The sequence below is a fragment of the Triticum aestivum genome, chromosome 5D, assembly GCF_018294505.1.
Source record: "Triticum aestivum cultivar Chinese Spring chromosome 5D, IWGSC CS RefSeq v2.1, whole genome shotgun sequence".
NCBI classification, from domain to species: Eukaryota; Viridiplantae; Streptophyta; class Magnoliopsida; order Poales; family Poaceae; genus Triticum; species Triticum aestivum.
The window spans coordinates 64,868,583-64,884,715 of NC_057808.1; the positions used below are offsets into that span (position 1 = coordinate 64,868,583).

The window sequence follows — 16,133 nt, forward strand, 5'->3', positions numbered from 1 at the left end:
GCAATATCAGAAAATAGGAAGGAAAAGAGTAAGTTAGGGGACGTTGGTGGTCCTCCGCACCGACGCAAACAGAGACTCTCTAGATTTTCCACTGCTACTACTAATGAAGTTGAAGTCCCAAGTCTACATGATGAGTTCATCTCCCGTACTCCACCATCGCAGGTGCTTGCTCTAAGTTGATAGTGTGATAATTGTTTTCATGTTGCATATGTTGTCTAGCCTATATTTCTTCTATTTTGATTAAATTGCACATGCTGAGTTTATACGTTATACATGTGCATATGACATGGCGTTCTGTGTCTAGAATACACTGCATCTATCTATCATACCATGTTCTTACATCAAAGTACTGCTGTTGTGTATCCCGCATTAGTCACTCATGATTGGACGCTTTTGACATGGCAGTTTGATAGTGGTTGCACCTTGCATTGATTTCTACGTTGTACAGCTTCTAATTTTTCGAATTGCCACTTATGACAAGACACTTTTAACTTGGCAGAGTAATATTGGTTGCATCTTTCATATGGTGTCTAGCTTGCATTACTTCTATTTTCTTGAAAATCCTTCTGCTTAGTTTACACATCGTAGCTGTGAATATGTCATGCTGTCCTGTTTTTCTTACATATTCCATCCTCATACGGTTGTCTTACATCAAAGTATTGCTTGTCTGTATCATGCTTCAATGAGTTCTGAAGAGCGATTTTATTCTTTTGTGTTGTGGGTACGACTTGACATGGCAAAGTCAAAAAAGAGCAAGGAAAATAATATAGTAGGGAGTGGTGTTACTCGTCGGGTGAAATGGAAAAGGATCAGCCATCCAGATTCTGCTGGTACTTATAGTGCAGTAGAAGGTCCAAGTCCACCGGCTAAATCTACAAACACAGTATCACCTGCTCCACCAGCTGCAACATCCGCTTCAACTGTACCAGCATCTCAACGAGTTACTCGTTCGTTTGCTCTGGAACTGGCCAGTTCCCAAGCTGCCTTCACACCTAACACTACTTCCGAAGCACTGATGACACAACAGGACTTGGCAAGATCAGATGAACCCCATGAGCATCAACACCAAGACGGTACCTGACCGAGTCAAGTTGCAGTTGCATGCTCCTTTATATGTGCTCTCACAGTTTGATGTACACTAACACTTTCCATATTCGTTGTTAAACTAGCACCACGGCGCAAGCGGAAACAGACATCAGGGATAATGCTTGACAGACTAACAAAATCTAAAGGAGGAAGAATGGAGATCCATTTTGAGGCAGGTTTAAAAAGGCCACGTGATGCTACAGAGTCAGCCAAGTTAGTATCAGAGGCAGCCGTTGCCGTTAGGTGTCATGCACGTATCCTCCCGACGTGGATCCAGTATAGGGATGAGAAAGACAATACCCAGTTTAACACCTTCCTTGACCATTTATCCGTAAGTAATGTTATTCATCGCAATTAGTAATATAGTCTTGCTCTGTCCCATACTTTCTAGCTTCCTCCTAATAAGACTCACATTCTTTTTTCAACAGATGAGGTTCAAGTTGGATCCGAAAGATGATGCAACTAAACAAGCATGCACTCATGTTTTTCAGTCTGCTCTGCGACAGTATCGGTACCACCTTAGAAAATCTCACTTTGAAGGCAAGGCTAACAATGAAATCGCCCAAACATCTCAAGTGGAATATATTACAGATGAAGACTGGACAGCCCTCGTTAAACACTGGTCTGATCCAAAGTATCAGGTAGGCTATATGTATTTGATTAGACCACATATTGAACTTGTATTTATGTATGTGCCTTACAAGTGTATCTTCTTCTAGGCTAACTGTTTGAAGAACAAGACCAACCGTTCTAAAGTGAAATTCCAACAGACAACAGGATCTCGTAGCTATATTGCACACTACGAGGCTCTTGTAAATAGCTGCTACATCCTTCTTTTTTCTGTGCCATATTATCGTATCTATATTGACTTGTTCCAGATACAGAGGAAAGCCTGTGCGGACCAAAAAGAACCTGAACCAAATGCAGTGCAAATCTTCAAGGATTGCCACACCAGCAAGATGAAGGGCATGAGCAAAGCAGTTCAAGCCGCTGTTGTAAGTCCTTACTCCTCTTGCCTTTGAACTGATTGGTACTGTAATGTGTTCATTTAACTACTTGGTTTGCAGCCAATGTCAGTTACTCTGTTCACTTTTATACACAGTTGTCTTAACGTATCATTTCACCTTACATGGTTTAAAAGAGATGAAGGGTATTCTTTTGGTCTTGATCTGTAATCTAGTTGTTATGTTCATGTGCGCACACAATGATAAAATAGCCTGTTTGTTTTATATCTGTTTGCCCATGATATGAATGATGTCATACTATGTTCATCCTACTTTAAACCATGTCTCTTTATCCTTAGATGTCAACGAATGTGAGGAAATAGACAATACAGTAGGCATGCTACATGGACATACGTTCCGAAAGTGATTTTATTATGTAGTTGGCACTACAATACATGCTAATGTATTACAGTAGTTCACCAAAATAAGTTATGTATAAATGTGTAACCTACTTTGTTTGTTTTTGTCTCATTAGTAACTTATCTAGTACACTAATCTACAAGTTCAAACTTTGAGGAAGCTATGGAACAAATGATTGAACAGCCACAACCACCTGAAGGTGACGAGGCTACCACAGGCACAATGTCACCTCTTGCTGCAGTAGGTCAGTATCTCTCCACTAACAGTGCAAAAAGCACCTTCTTGCATAATTCTGGGTTGGTTGTCAAGGTAACCTCGTCCAAATCGCCTACTGAACAAAATCTTCCTGCTAGACAGAGTGATATATCTGTGCTTCAGACACAAGTCCAATCCCTAATGGACGTCGTTTTGGAAACAAGAATAGTGGTTGACAAATGTCGTCAAGATATGAATGGTTTTGAAACTAGACTATCAGACATTCGCTTCGTTGTTCAAGAGCAATGGCGGAAAAAGGTGAAGATCGTGCTGCTCCATCAAATTCTACAGCCTGAAACATTAGCACTCAGGTCAAATGATCTGTGCTTCTATACATCTGATGGTGCTTTTATCTGCAAGGACTGTAAACTTTATGCCAACAGGCCTTTTGTTGTATGGTTGGAATTTATTTTGTTCTGATACAGCATTTATGATGCTGCCAAAGGCTGTAGTAATTACGACGCTATTTTTGTATAGTGTAGGTTTATCTTAGTAATGTATTCGGCCGAAAGCTTCGTAGGAGCCCAACATGCCAACATTCGTCGGGCCCATTCCAATTGGGCTAAAAACGATTATCGGCCGAAATTTGCATGTAGCCCACTAAAAATATCTGGGCCTAAATTAGCATAAGCTTTCATATTTTTCTAGTAGGCATGTGCCCATAGTGGGCCTTTAAGAGGCCTAAACATAATTTGGGCCCTCAGTAACAATAGGCCGTTTACAGGTGTAAATATCTCGAGCCCATAAAAAGCATGGGCCTTTAATAGACCGAAAGTGAGATTGGGCCCTGATTGTGCCAAATAACCCACTGGTCTTAGCAGGCCGAAATGGTGGCCCATTTACGATGCGGATCTTTCACAGGCCGAAATTCAGACGGGCCGTAAATGCACCGACCTAATACATGGGCCTTTAACAGGCCGGAAGTTCGGTCGGGCTAGATTATTGTCATTTTTATATGGGTCGTTAATGGGCCTGATGTGACGTTGGTCCACATATGGCCCATGGATTTCGTCCGACGTTAACAGGCCGAAAATCACAACGGGCCGAAAGTGGCGCAAATCTATAGTGGGCCTCTAACAGGCCAAATGTCAGACATGGCCGAATATGACCCAAATCCTTCACGGCCAGGGCAGGTCGCGCGCCCCCTCCCCCTCTGGTCCGAATTGGACTAGGAAGGGGGGCGGCGCCCCCCTTTCCTTCTCCTTGTCCCCTTCCTTTCCCCCTCCTAGTAGGAGTAGGAAAGAGGGGAGTCCTACTCCTACTAGGAGGAGGACTCCTCCTCCTGGCGTGCCCTACAGGGCCGGCCGGCCTCCCCCCTTGCTCCTTTATAAACGGGGGTAGGGGGCACCCTAGGACACACAAGTTGATCATTGACCTCTCCCAGCCGTGTGCGGTGCCCCTCCACCATAATCCACCACGGTCATATCGTAGTGGTGCTTAGGCGAAGCCCTGCATCGGTAGCTTCATCAACATCGTCACCACGCCGTCGTGCTGACGAAACTCTCCCTCGAGCTCTACTGGATCGTGAGTTCGCGGGACATCACCGAGCTCACTACAAGAAACTTGCTAATCCATGACGGAATTGTGGTGACGTTCTCGTAGACCATCATGAAAACCGTCACGTACTAGCAAGCAGCAAATGGGCCTCAAAATGGTAGCTCCTTTATGACAGACATTCAGGGACCGTCACGGAAGCCGTCACGGAACGGCTTACTAGGCCAAGCCATTTACACCCTCATCCACGATTTGGACCGTCACAGATGGCTCCTACTGATGATGTGTTGTGTGTGCCCTTTGTTTGGCCTGCATGTCAGTCAGATGCAAGAAGGGTGTATATAGAAAAGAAAAACAGAGACCAAAACCGTGAGAGAGCGCGCGCGAAGCAAAATTTCAAGTCACCAGCGCGGGGAGTCAAAATTTTCGAGCTAGCCCATTTAACAGAGCCCAAACCAGCCTAACCCTAATTACCCTTCTCCCTCCCTCGTGCCTCCGCCGCCACTTCACCTTTCTCCTCGCGCTGCTCCATGTCGGCGGCGCCAGCGCCGAACCACCCCACATCTGGCCACTCCCCACCTATCCCAGCCCGAACCCCCCAGTCAACCCCACGCCATGCCCATCTCCATTCATATCGCCCCATCGAGCTATGGCAACCCAATCCTACCCCTCGATCTGAGGCGGCAGTGGTGGCGGCGGGACCAACTGCCGGATTTGGATGTCCCTGAGGTTGCTGGCGGCGGGCACTGCCCAACTCCATCTGGCGGTGAGCGGTGGTGAGGTACAGGAGGCGGAGACAACGCCACAGATCCAGAGTACATCGGCGGCCCTTGTGGCTGGGTCCAATTTTCCGTCAGCCGCGCCACCGTCGGTACCCTCGTCGTCGCAGCCGTCTTCTCCAACCGTGGTGCGCAGTCTCCACACTTCGCGGTTCACCTTCTCCGGCCGGCAAGGCCCAGTACGTACCTCTGCACTGTCCCGTACCCTCCCTTTCCCCTCTTCTTCTCTCCATGGATGGATGTTGTTGTTCCTGGTAGAGGATGGTTGCAGGCCTCGTTGGCCAGGTTGAGTTGGTACAGGCAGAGTATCTGGGCGTCTGCCTTGTCCACCATTAAAACGAACAGCAGAAGGCACGAGCACCACTTCCTGGGATGCTCGTTCGCTACTGGTTGTTTGTGATTTGTAGACGTAGGTTGTTCTGCTTCCTTCCTAATTATACATTTGTGCAGCACATTCATTTTTTGTGCTGGAAACAAAAAGTATTAGGCAAATTTCCGTTCTTCTTAGAGTTCAAACATTGCTTTGTAGTTGTGCACTGTAATTCAGAGAGTCTGACGTATGTTGTCTGATTGTTTATCTAGTAATTGCCTGAAACATTTATCCTTGGAGCTTTTATAATTGAGAAACTCATACCATTTTATATCTAAATGAAGACAAACTCATATTTGCAGATTCTGTCGGTACATGCTATTTCTTATCTGTTGTTTTTCTTTGCATGTACTTTGTAGAGAAAAAGTGCCATGGATATCACATCCTGTGGTTCTGCGCATAGATAGGCCTCCTCCTCCTCCTCGTGTGCTCCACTGTGTCCATGGCGCTCACCCCGTACGGTACCGCCTCTCCAGTTCCCAATCCCACCCCTAAATCGATGGATGGATCTCCATGGATGCTCGGGCGCGGAGGACCTCCTCCCGTAGGATCCACGGACGCGGCGCACCCTGCAGCCGCTGGTCCAGGAAGAGGGCGGGCACCGCGGCTTGTCCTGCTCGACGATGGTGGCGGCGAATGCGTGTGCTGCTCCTCATCCTGAAACTCCAAGGAGGAGTGCCAATACAACATAAGCACGCCCCGCCACTGAACAATGGCCATGGCGCTAGGTAAGGTTGTGCTGCTATGCCTATATTGCCCAGAGTAAACATTTGATGTGACAAATTGCTTGTGCTGGATATGGTCAGTCTGTAGCTTCGTAATCTTGTTTTTAATTTTGGGGAAAATTGTTGCTTGTGCTATCAAATATGTACTTTAATCTGTTATTGGGCATGCCAAATATTATCAAGATCAGTTTCTGTATTTGTTTCTACACATGGACAAAATACTCTTTTAACAAACAGTACAATTGATTGCTGATTCACTTGGAGCCACAAATTCGTACTGCCAGCATACTTGATCGAGGATGCAATTCTTCCTTTTCAGTTTTTAAGAAGCGAACGTAATTGCTGATAATTTTTGTTGCTATGCTAGTGCACAACACCAAGATTTTACATTACATTTTTATTATGATACCGTTGCAAATGAAATGGCTCCGATAACAGACAAGTGCTTGCTAGTTGTACTTGTACGAACAAATGATCTCCAGATCCACGAGGCTGGCCAACCGATTGGCACCAAGTTCACACCCTCATAGTTGTACTTGTGCTACTTTTTATTGGCCAATGTTAGTTGCTATGAAGTGGCTAACTGTAGCCAATGCTGGATGCTTAGCCTCTTGTTATAAGGATTACCTTCTGCTGCTTTTGCTACCTGTTATGTTACCAAGCATCTGGCCTCTGTTTCCCGATTTCTTGGACAATGTTTTTCTCTCTCTTGAGAATCATCGTATTTTGGAAAGGCTGCTTGTGGTGTCAAATACAACTATTTATTAGTGTCAATTTCTGTGCTACTAATGCCTACAGCCTTCTCCACCCATCCAGCGGTGTACAGGACGTCCTCCTCATCGAAGCGGCCATCCATGACAAGCTCTCTTTGCTGGAGGAGGTGGAACAGCAAGTCCAGCACCCGCTTGGCCCCTGTGTCCTATTGCGCGTGGACAAGCTCACCAATGGCTGCGTCTTCCTTCCCTCCTACAGTAGTGGCGAGCTTCTCCCCTCTCCCCACTTTCCCCCCAAATCTGGATGACAGTTGTAATCTGAATACAAATCATGTTTTGCTTCAGTTTAGAGGTGGATTCACTTTCCGAGATGAACGTGTGAGCTTGATTAGTTGCCGATGGTTTTGTGGGTCTGATTCTCTTGCACTATTACACATAATTTAATTAGGGCAAGCTAATTCTAATCCACATAATATGATGTAGCTATTTTTTTCTAACCACTGGTCTTCATGTTGCGTTCGTACTCATCTTTTGGGACTTAATTCGGAAGTCACAGCTTGTTAGATACAAATTCAGCTGTGGCTTTGTATCTTCCTAGAATGGACTTGTTTTACAAATGCTTATATGTAGTACTTGAGAGCAAACCTAAAAATTGTACTTCTATCATCAGCATCTTAGAACTGTAACTCTATATTTTGTTGTCTTGTTAGTATAAAAGAAACAAGTTCCTATTCTAAAACATAGAGTTTAGGATTCAGATTGCAATGGACAACAATAATTCTGTACATGGTAACTGAATTCCCTCCAGTTCAATATCCCAATATCCCACAGTACATATATGATACATCAATTATCACTTCTTTTCATACCAAAGGCTTGGGTAATCCCTTTCGATGGTTGAAATGAAGATTTTAATCGTGGTAGTCTGCTTTCTCCATCTTAGGTTCACACTGTGGATGCATCATAGTATGATTGATTGTTGTACGAGAAGCTAGTATTCTTTTTTTGTTGTTGGAAGGTACTTGTGATATTATTATTCTCCTGTAGCATAATAACCTTATTAAGAGAAAAAAGGTTTGTTTCCTTTCTGTTCTGATGTTTGCCTTTGTTACCAGGATAAAAGTATTGCTTATGTTATTTATTTCTTATAGTAAGTACGAAAGTGCCTTCCCTTGATTTAATTTTTATACTTTTTATACTTTATATTTCACAACTCATGAGAGATCAATAGTAGGAATTTCAGAATGTTTTCATAGCATGATTCAATTTTAGTGTAGTGATAGTCTGGAACTTCATGTCAAATAAGCACAGTGAAGTTTACTGCCAACTCTATTGATCTATGTATGCTCATCATTCCGTTTTGTTGCCGTCGGTTGTTTCTTTTCACACGATTGATTTTGTTGCACTACTTTACATCGCGGGAGTGAAAAAATATAGGACTTGATAACATGTACTCCCTCCCTTGCTAAATATAAGTCTTTTCAGGAATTTTAATATGGACTACATACGGAGCAGAATGAGTGAATCTACACTTTAAAATAAGGCTATATTTATTCGTATATAGTCCATATTTAAATCTCTAAGAAAAATTATATTTAGGAACGAAGGGAGTAGTAAGTTACTTCTAGTTTAACCTACTGGCTATAATACTATATATTGTGATATATTTTTTTATCATGTGGCAGATATTGGTTTATGGGAGCATTTTCAACAACGAAGACATGTGTTCTCACGACTTTGTGGAGGGGTGGATCAAACGGCTAGGAATGTGGGACGACCCGTGATTGATGTTCGACGAGCGTTGGGCCTTGCTTGATGGGGGCGGCGCTGGTTGTAGAGTAGCATAGTGTTCTTTTTTTGGCTCTTTTTTTGCTCATGTATAGGTATTTTCTAGTGTGTTTATGTAATCTTCTTTTTTAATGACATGAGCGTATATTTTTTTATCAAATTATTATTGGCTTAAATTTCCATTGACCAAGAGAAATGAGACATGGGCTAATGTCCTGACTTGAAATTAGTGGGCCGTACCATAATGGATTGAAATTCTAATATTTGGGTTGATTACTATATGGGCCGACAATCTTGGACTGAGCTAAAATTTAGTGGGCCAAATAATTTGATGGGCTGACTACTACATGGGCTGCCACGTCAGATCCATGTCAGATGATGATGTGGTATACGCATTAACGCCGTTATGAGCACGTCAGTTAACTACCATCCATGACGGCTAGGAACCGTCATGATCCGTGACGGTTTTGGATGGTCCGTCAAGGAGCGTGCAGTGGTCAAATTATGACGCGATATGCATGACGGATTTCAAATCCGTCACGTATGCCCCTGCATGACAGTTTTGTGCAGGTCGGTAATGGATTGGATCCGTCACGTATTAACAGATTTCTTGTAGTGGTTGAACGTGTGCTGAACACGGAGGTGCCGTACGTTCGGTACTGAGGATCGGTCGATCATGAAGACGTACGACTACATCAACCGCGTTGTTATAACGCTTCCGCTTAACGGTCTACGAGGGTACGTGGACGGCACTCTCCCCTCTCGTTGCTATGCATCACCATGATCTTGCGTGTGCGTAGGAATTTTTTTGAAATTACTATGTTCCCCAACAGTGGCATCCGAGCCTGGTTTATGCGTAGATGTTATATGCACGACTAGAACACAAGTGAGTTGTGCGCGATACAAGTCATACTGCTTACCAGCATGTCATACTTTGGTTTGGCGGTATTGTTGGATGAAGCGGCCCGGACCGACATTACGCGTACGCTTACGCGAGACTGGTTCTACCGACGTGCTTTGCACACAGGTGGCTAGCGGGTGTCAGTTTCTCCAACTTTAGTTGAACCAAGTGTGACTAAGCCCGGTCCTTGAGAAGGTTAAAACAACACTAACTTGACGAACTATCGTTGTGGTTTTGATGCATAGGTAAGAACGGTTCTTGCTCAGCCCATAGCAGCCACGTAAAACTTGCAACAACAAAATAGAGGACGTCTAACTTGTTTTTGCAGGGCATGTTGTGATGTGATATGGTCAAGACATGATGCTATATTTATTATATGAGATGATCATGTTTTGTAACAGAGTTATCGGCAACTGGCGGGAGCTATATGGTTGTCTCTTTATTGTATGCAATGCAATCACCTGTAATTACTTTACTTTATCACTATGCGGTAGCGATAGTCGTAGAAGCAATAGTTGGCGAGACGACAGCGATGCTACGATGGAGATCAAGGTGTCGCGCCGGTGACGATGGTGATCATGACGGTGCTTTGAAGACGGAGATCAAAGGCATAAGATGATGATGGCCATATCATATCACTTATATTGATTGCATGTGATGTTTATCCTTTATGCATCTTATTCTACTTTGTTTGATGGTAGCATTATAAGATGATCTCTCACTAAATTTCAAGGTAAAAGTGTTCTCTCTGAGTATGCACCATTGCCAAAGTTCGTCGTGCCGAGACACCACGTGATGATCGGGTGTGATAAGCTCAACGTTCATCTACAACGGGTGTAAGACAGTTTTGCACACGCAGAATACTCGGGTTAAACTTGACGAGCCTAGCATATGCAGATATGGCCTCGGAACACTAAGACCGAAAGGTCGAGCGTGAATCATATAGTAGATATGATCAACATAGTGATGTTCACCATTGAAAACTACTCCATTTCAGGTGATGGTCGGTTATGGTTTAGTTGATATGGATCACGTGATCACTTAGATGATTAGAGGGATGTCTATCTAAGTGGGAGTTCTTAAGTAATATGATTAATTGAACTTAAATTTATCATGAACATAGTACCTGATAGTATTTTGCTTGTCTATGTTGTTGTAGATAGATGGCCCGTGCTGTGGTTCCGTTGAATTTTAATGCGTTTCTTGAGAAAGCAAAGTTGAAAGATGATGGTAGCAATTACACGGACTGGGTCCGTAACTTGAGGATTATCCTCATTGCTGCACAGAAGAATTACGTCCTGGAAGCACCGCTGGGTGCCAGGCCTACTGCAGATGCAACTGACGACGTTAAGAACATCTGGCAGAGCAAAGCTGATGACTACTTGATAGTTCAGTGTGCCATGCTTTACGGCTTAGAACCGGGACTTCAACGACGTTTTGAACGTCATGGAGCATATGAGATGTTCCAGGAGCTGAAGTTAATATTTCAAACGAATGCCCGGATTCAGAGATATGAAGTCTCCAATAAGTTCTACAGCTGCAAGATGGAGGAGAATAGTTCTGTCAGTGAACATATACCCAAAATGTCTGGGTATAACAATCACTTGATTCAACTGGGAGTTAATCTTCCGGATGATAGTGTCATTGACAGAATTCTTCAATCACTGCCACCAAGATACAAGAGCTTCGTGATGAACTATAATGTGCAAGGGATGGATAAGACAATTCCCGAGCTCTTCGCAATGCTAAAGGCTGCGGAGGTAGAAATCAAGAAGGAGCATCAAGTGTTGATGGTCAACAAGACCACCAGTTTCAAGAAAAAGGGTAAAAGGAAGAAGAAGGGGAACTTCAAGAAGAACGGCAAACAATTTGCTGCTCAGGAGAAGAAACCCAAGTCTGGACCTAAGCCTGAGACTGTGTGCTTTTACTGCAAACGGACTGGTCACTGGAAGCGGAACTGCCCCAAGTATTTGGCGGATAAGAAGGATGGCAAGGTGAACAAAGGTATATGTGATATACATGTTATTGATGTGTACCTTACTAGAGCTCGCAGTAGCACCTGGGTATTTGATACTGGTTATGTTGCTAATATTTGTAACTCGAAACAGGGACTACGAATTAAGCGAAGACTGGCTAAGGACGAGGTGACGATGCGCGTGGGAAATGGTTCCAAAGTCGATGTGATCGCCGTCAGCACGCTACCTCTACATCTACCGATTATTTTTAGACCTGAATAATTGTTATTTGGTGCCAGTGTTGAGCATGAACATTATATCTGGATCTTGTTTAATGCGAGACGGTTATTCATTTAAATATGAGAATAATGGTTGTTCTATTTATATGAGTAATATCTTTTATGGTCACGCAAGAGTGGTCTATTTGTGATGAATCTTGATAGTAGTGATACACATATTCATAATGTTGAAGCCAAAAGATGCAGAGTTGATAATGATAGTGCAACTTATTTGTGGCACTGCCGTTTGAGTCATATTGGTGTAAAGCGCATGAAGAAACTCCATACTGATGGACTTCTGGAATCACTTGATTATGAATCACTTGGTACTTGCGAACCATGCCTCATGGGCAAGATGACTAAAACGCCGTTCTCCGGAACAATGGAGCGAGCAACAGATTTGTTCGAAATCATACATAGTGATGTATGTGGTCCGATGAATATTGAGGCTCGCGGCGGGTATCGTTATTTTCTCACCTTCACAGATGATTTGAGAAGATATGGGTATATCTACTTAATGAAACATAAGTCCGAAACATTTGAAAAGTTCAAGGAATTTCAGAGTGAAGTGGAAAATCATCGTAACAAGAAAATAAAGTTTCTACGATCTGATCGTGGAGGAGAATATTTGAGTTATGAGTTTCGTCTATATTTGAAATCATGCGGAATAGTTTCGCAACTCACGCCACCCGGAACACCACAGTGTAATGGTGTGTCTGAACGTCGTAATCATACTTTACTAGATATGGTGTGATCTATGATGTCTCTTACTGATTTACCGCTATCATTTTGGGGTTATGCTTTAGAGACGGCTGCATTCACGTTAAATAGGGCACCATCGAAATCCGTTGAGACGACGCCTTATGAACTGTGGTTTGGCAAGAAACCAAAGTTGTCGTTTCTTAAAGTTTGGGGCTGCGATGCTTATGTGAAAAATCTTAAACCGGATAAGCTCGAACCCAAATCGGAAAAATGTGTCTTCATAGGATACCCAAAGGAAACAGTTGGGTACACCTTCTATCACAGATCCGAAGGCAAGACATTCTTTGCTAAAAATGGATCCTTTCTAGAGAAGGAGTTTCTGTCGAAATAAGTGAGTGGGAGGAAAGTAGAACTTGATGAGGTAACTATACCTGCTCCCTTATTGGAAAGTAGTTCATCACAGAAACCGGTTTCTGTGACACCTACACCAATTAGTGAGGAAGCTAATGATGTTGATCATGAATCTTCAGATCAAGTTACTACCAAACCTCGTAGGTCAACCAGAGTAAGATCCGCACCAGAGTGGTACGGTAATCCTATTCTGGAGGTCATGTTACTTGACTAAGGCGAACCTACGAACTATGAAGAAGCAATGGTGAGCCCAGGTTCCGCAAAATCGCTTGAGGCCATGAAATCTAAGATGGGATCCATGTATGAGAACAAAGTGTGGACTTTGGTTGACTTGCCCGTTGATCGGCAAGCCATAGAGAATAAATGGATCTTCAAGAAGAAGACTGACACTGATGGTAATTTTACTGTCTACAAAGCTCGACTTGTTGCGAAAGGTTTTCGACAAGTTCAAGGGGTTGACTACGATGAGACTTTCTCACCCGTAGCGATGCTTAAGTCTGTTCGAATCATGTTAGCAATTGTCGCATTTTATGATTATGAAATTTGGCAAATGGATGTCAAAACTGCATTCCTGAATGGATTTCTGGAAGAAGAGTTGTATATGATGCAACCGGAAGGTTTTGTCGATCCAAAGGGAGCTAACAAAGTGTGCAAGCTCCAGCGATCCATTTATGGACTGGTGCAAGCCTCTCGGAGTTGGAATAAATGTTTTGATAGTGTGATCAAAGCATATGGTTTTATACAGACTTTTGGAGAAGCTTGTATTTACAAGAAAGTGAGTGGGAGCTCTGTAGCATTTCTAATATTATATGTGGATGACATATTGCTGATTGGAAATGATATAGAATTTCTGGATAACATAAAAGGATACTGGAATAAGAGTTTTTCAATGAAAGACCTCGGTGAAGCTGCTTATATATTAGGCATCGAGATCTATAGAGATAGATCAAGACGCTTAATTGGACTTTCACAAAGCACATACCTTGACAAAGTTTTGAAAAAGTTCAAAATGGATCAAGCAAAGAAAGGGTTCTTGCCTGTGTTACAAGGTGTGAAGTTTAGTCAGACTCAATGCCCGACCACTACAGAAGATAGAGAGAAAATGAAAAGTGTTCCCTATGCTTCAGCCATAGGCTCTATCATGTATGCAATGTTGTGTACCAGACCTGATGTGTGCCTTGCTATTAGCTTAGCAAGGAGGTACCAAAGTAATCCAGGAGTGGATCACTGGACAGCAGTCAAGAACATCCTGAGATACCTGAAAAGGACTAAGGATATGTTTCTCGTTTATGGAGGTGACAAAGAGCTCGTCGTAAATGGTTATGTCGATGCAAGCTTTGACACTGATCCGGACGATTCTAAATTGCAAACCGGATACGTGTTTACATTGAATGGTGGAGCTGTCAGTTGGTGCAGTTCTAAACAAAGCGTCGTGGCGGGATCTACATGTGAAGCGGAGTACATAGCTGCTTCAGAAGCAGCAAATGAAGGAGTCTGGATGAAGGAGTTCATATCCGATCTAGGTGTCATACCTAGTGCATCGGGTCCAATGAAAATCTTTTGTGACAATACTGGTGCAATTGCCTTGGTAAAGGAATCCAGATTTCACAAGAGAACCAAGCACATCAAGAGACGCTTAAATTCCATCCGGGATCAAGTCCAGGTGGGAGACATAGATATTTGCAAGATACATACGGATATGAATATTGCAGACCCGTTGACTCAGCCTCTTCCACGAGCAAAACATGATCAGCACCAAGGCTCCATGGATGTTAGATCATTACTGTGTAATCTAGATTATTGACTCTAGTGCAAGTGGGAGACTGAAGGAAATATGCCCTAGAGGCAATAATAAAGTTATTATTTATTTCCTCATATCATGATAAATGTTTAATATTCATGCTAGAATTGTATTAACCGGAAACATAATACATGTGTGAATACATAGACAAATATAGTGTCACTAGTATGCCTCTACTTGACTAGCTCGTTGATCAAAGATGGTTGAGTTTCCTAGCCATAGACATGAGTTGTCATTTGATTAACGGGATCACATCATTAGGAGAATGATGCAATTTACTTGACCTATTCCGTTAGCTTAGCACTTGATCATTTAGTTTACTGCTATTGCTTTCTTCATGACTTATACATGTTCCTATGACTATGAGATTATGCAACTCCCGATTACCGGAGGAACACTTTGTGTGCTACCAAACGTCACAACGTAACTGGGTGATTATAAAGGTGCTCTACGGGTGTCTCCGATGGTACTTGTTGAGTTGGCATAGATCGAGATTAGGATCTGTCACTCCGATTGTCGGAGAGGTATCTCTGGGCCCTCTCGGTAATGCAGATCACTATAAGCCTTGCAAGCAATGTGACTAATGAGTTAGTTGCAGGATGATGCATTACGGAATGAGTAAAGAGACTTGCCGGTAACGAGATTGAGCAAGGTATTGAGATACCGACGATCGAATCTCGGGCAAGTAACATACCGATGACAAAGGGAACAATGTATGTTGTTATGCAGTTTGACCGATAAAAGTCTTCGCAGAATATGTAGGAACCAATATGAGCATCCAGGTTCCACTATTGGTTATTGACCGGAGACGTGTCTCGGTCATGTCTACATAGTTCTTGAACCCGTAGGGTCCACACACTTAAAGTTCTGTGACGATCGGTATTATGAGTTTGTATGTTTTGATGTACTGAAGGTAGTTCGGAGTCCCGGATATGATTACGGACATGGCGAGGAGTCTCTAAATGGTCGAGACATAAAGATTGATATATTGAAAGCCTATATTTGGACGTCGGAAGAGTTCCGGGTGAAATCGGGATTTTACCGGAGTGCCGGAGGGGTTACCGGAACCACCCGGGGGTTAATGGGCCTTGTTGGGCCCTAGTGGAGAGAGAGAGGGGCCGGCTAGGGCATGCCGCGTGCCCCCTCCCCCTCTGATCCGAATTGGACTAGGAAGGGGGGGCGGCGCCCCCCTTTCCTTCTCCTTCTCCCCCTTCCTTTCCCCCTCCTAGTAGGAGTAGGAAAGAGGGGTGTCCTACTCCTACTAGGAGGAGGACTCCTCCTCCTGGCGCGCCCTACAGGGCCGGCCGGCCTCCCCCTTGCTCCCTTATATACGGGGGCAGGGGGCACCCTAGGACACACAAGTTGATCATTGATCTCTCCCAGCCGTGTGCGGTGCCCCCCTCCACCATAATCCACCTCGGTCATATCGTAGCGGTGCTTAGGCGAAGCCCTGCGTCAGTAGCTTCATCAACATTGTCACCATGCCGTCGTGCTGACGAAACTCTCCCTCG

The 16,133-nt window shown here is 43.6% G+C and overlaps 1 long non-coding RNA gene across 2 annotated transcripts; it reads left to right on the forward strand.

Annotated features, from left to right (window-relative positions):
- The first annotated feature begins 4,629 nt into the window (after positions 1-4,629).
- Positions 4,630-8,750, forward strand: LOC123119479 (uncharacterized). 2 transcript variants are annotated; one of them, XR_006458699.1, is made up of 3 exons: positions 4,630-5,157; positions 5,708-6,081; positions 6,890-8,750. It is a non-coding gene; the product is annotated as an uncharacterized lncRNA (long non-coding RNA). The 2 variants fall into 2 exon arrangements; XR_006458698.1 differs by having other exon boundaries at positions 4,633-5,157; positions 5,708-6,076.
- The last annotated feature ends 7,383 nt before the right edge of the window (positions 8,751-16,133 follow it).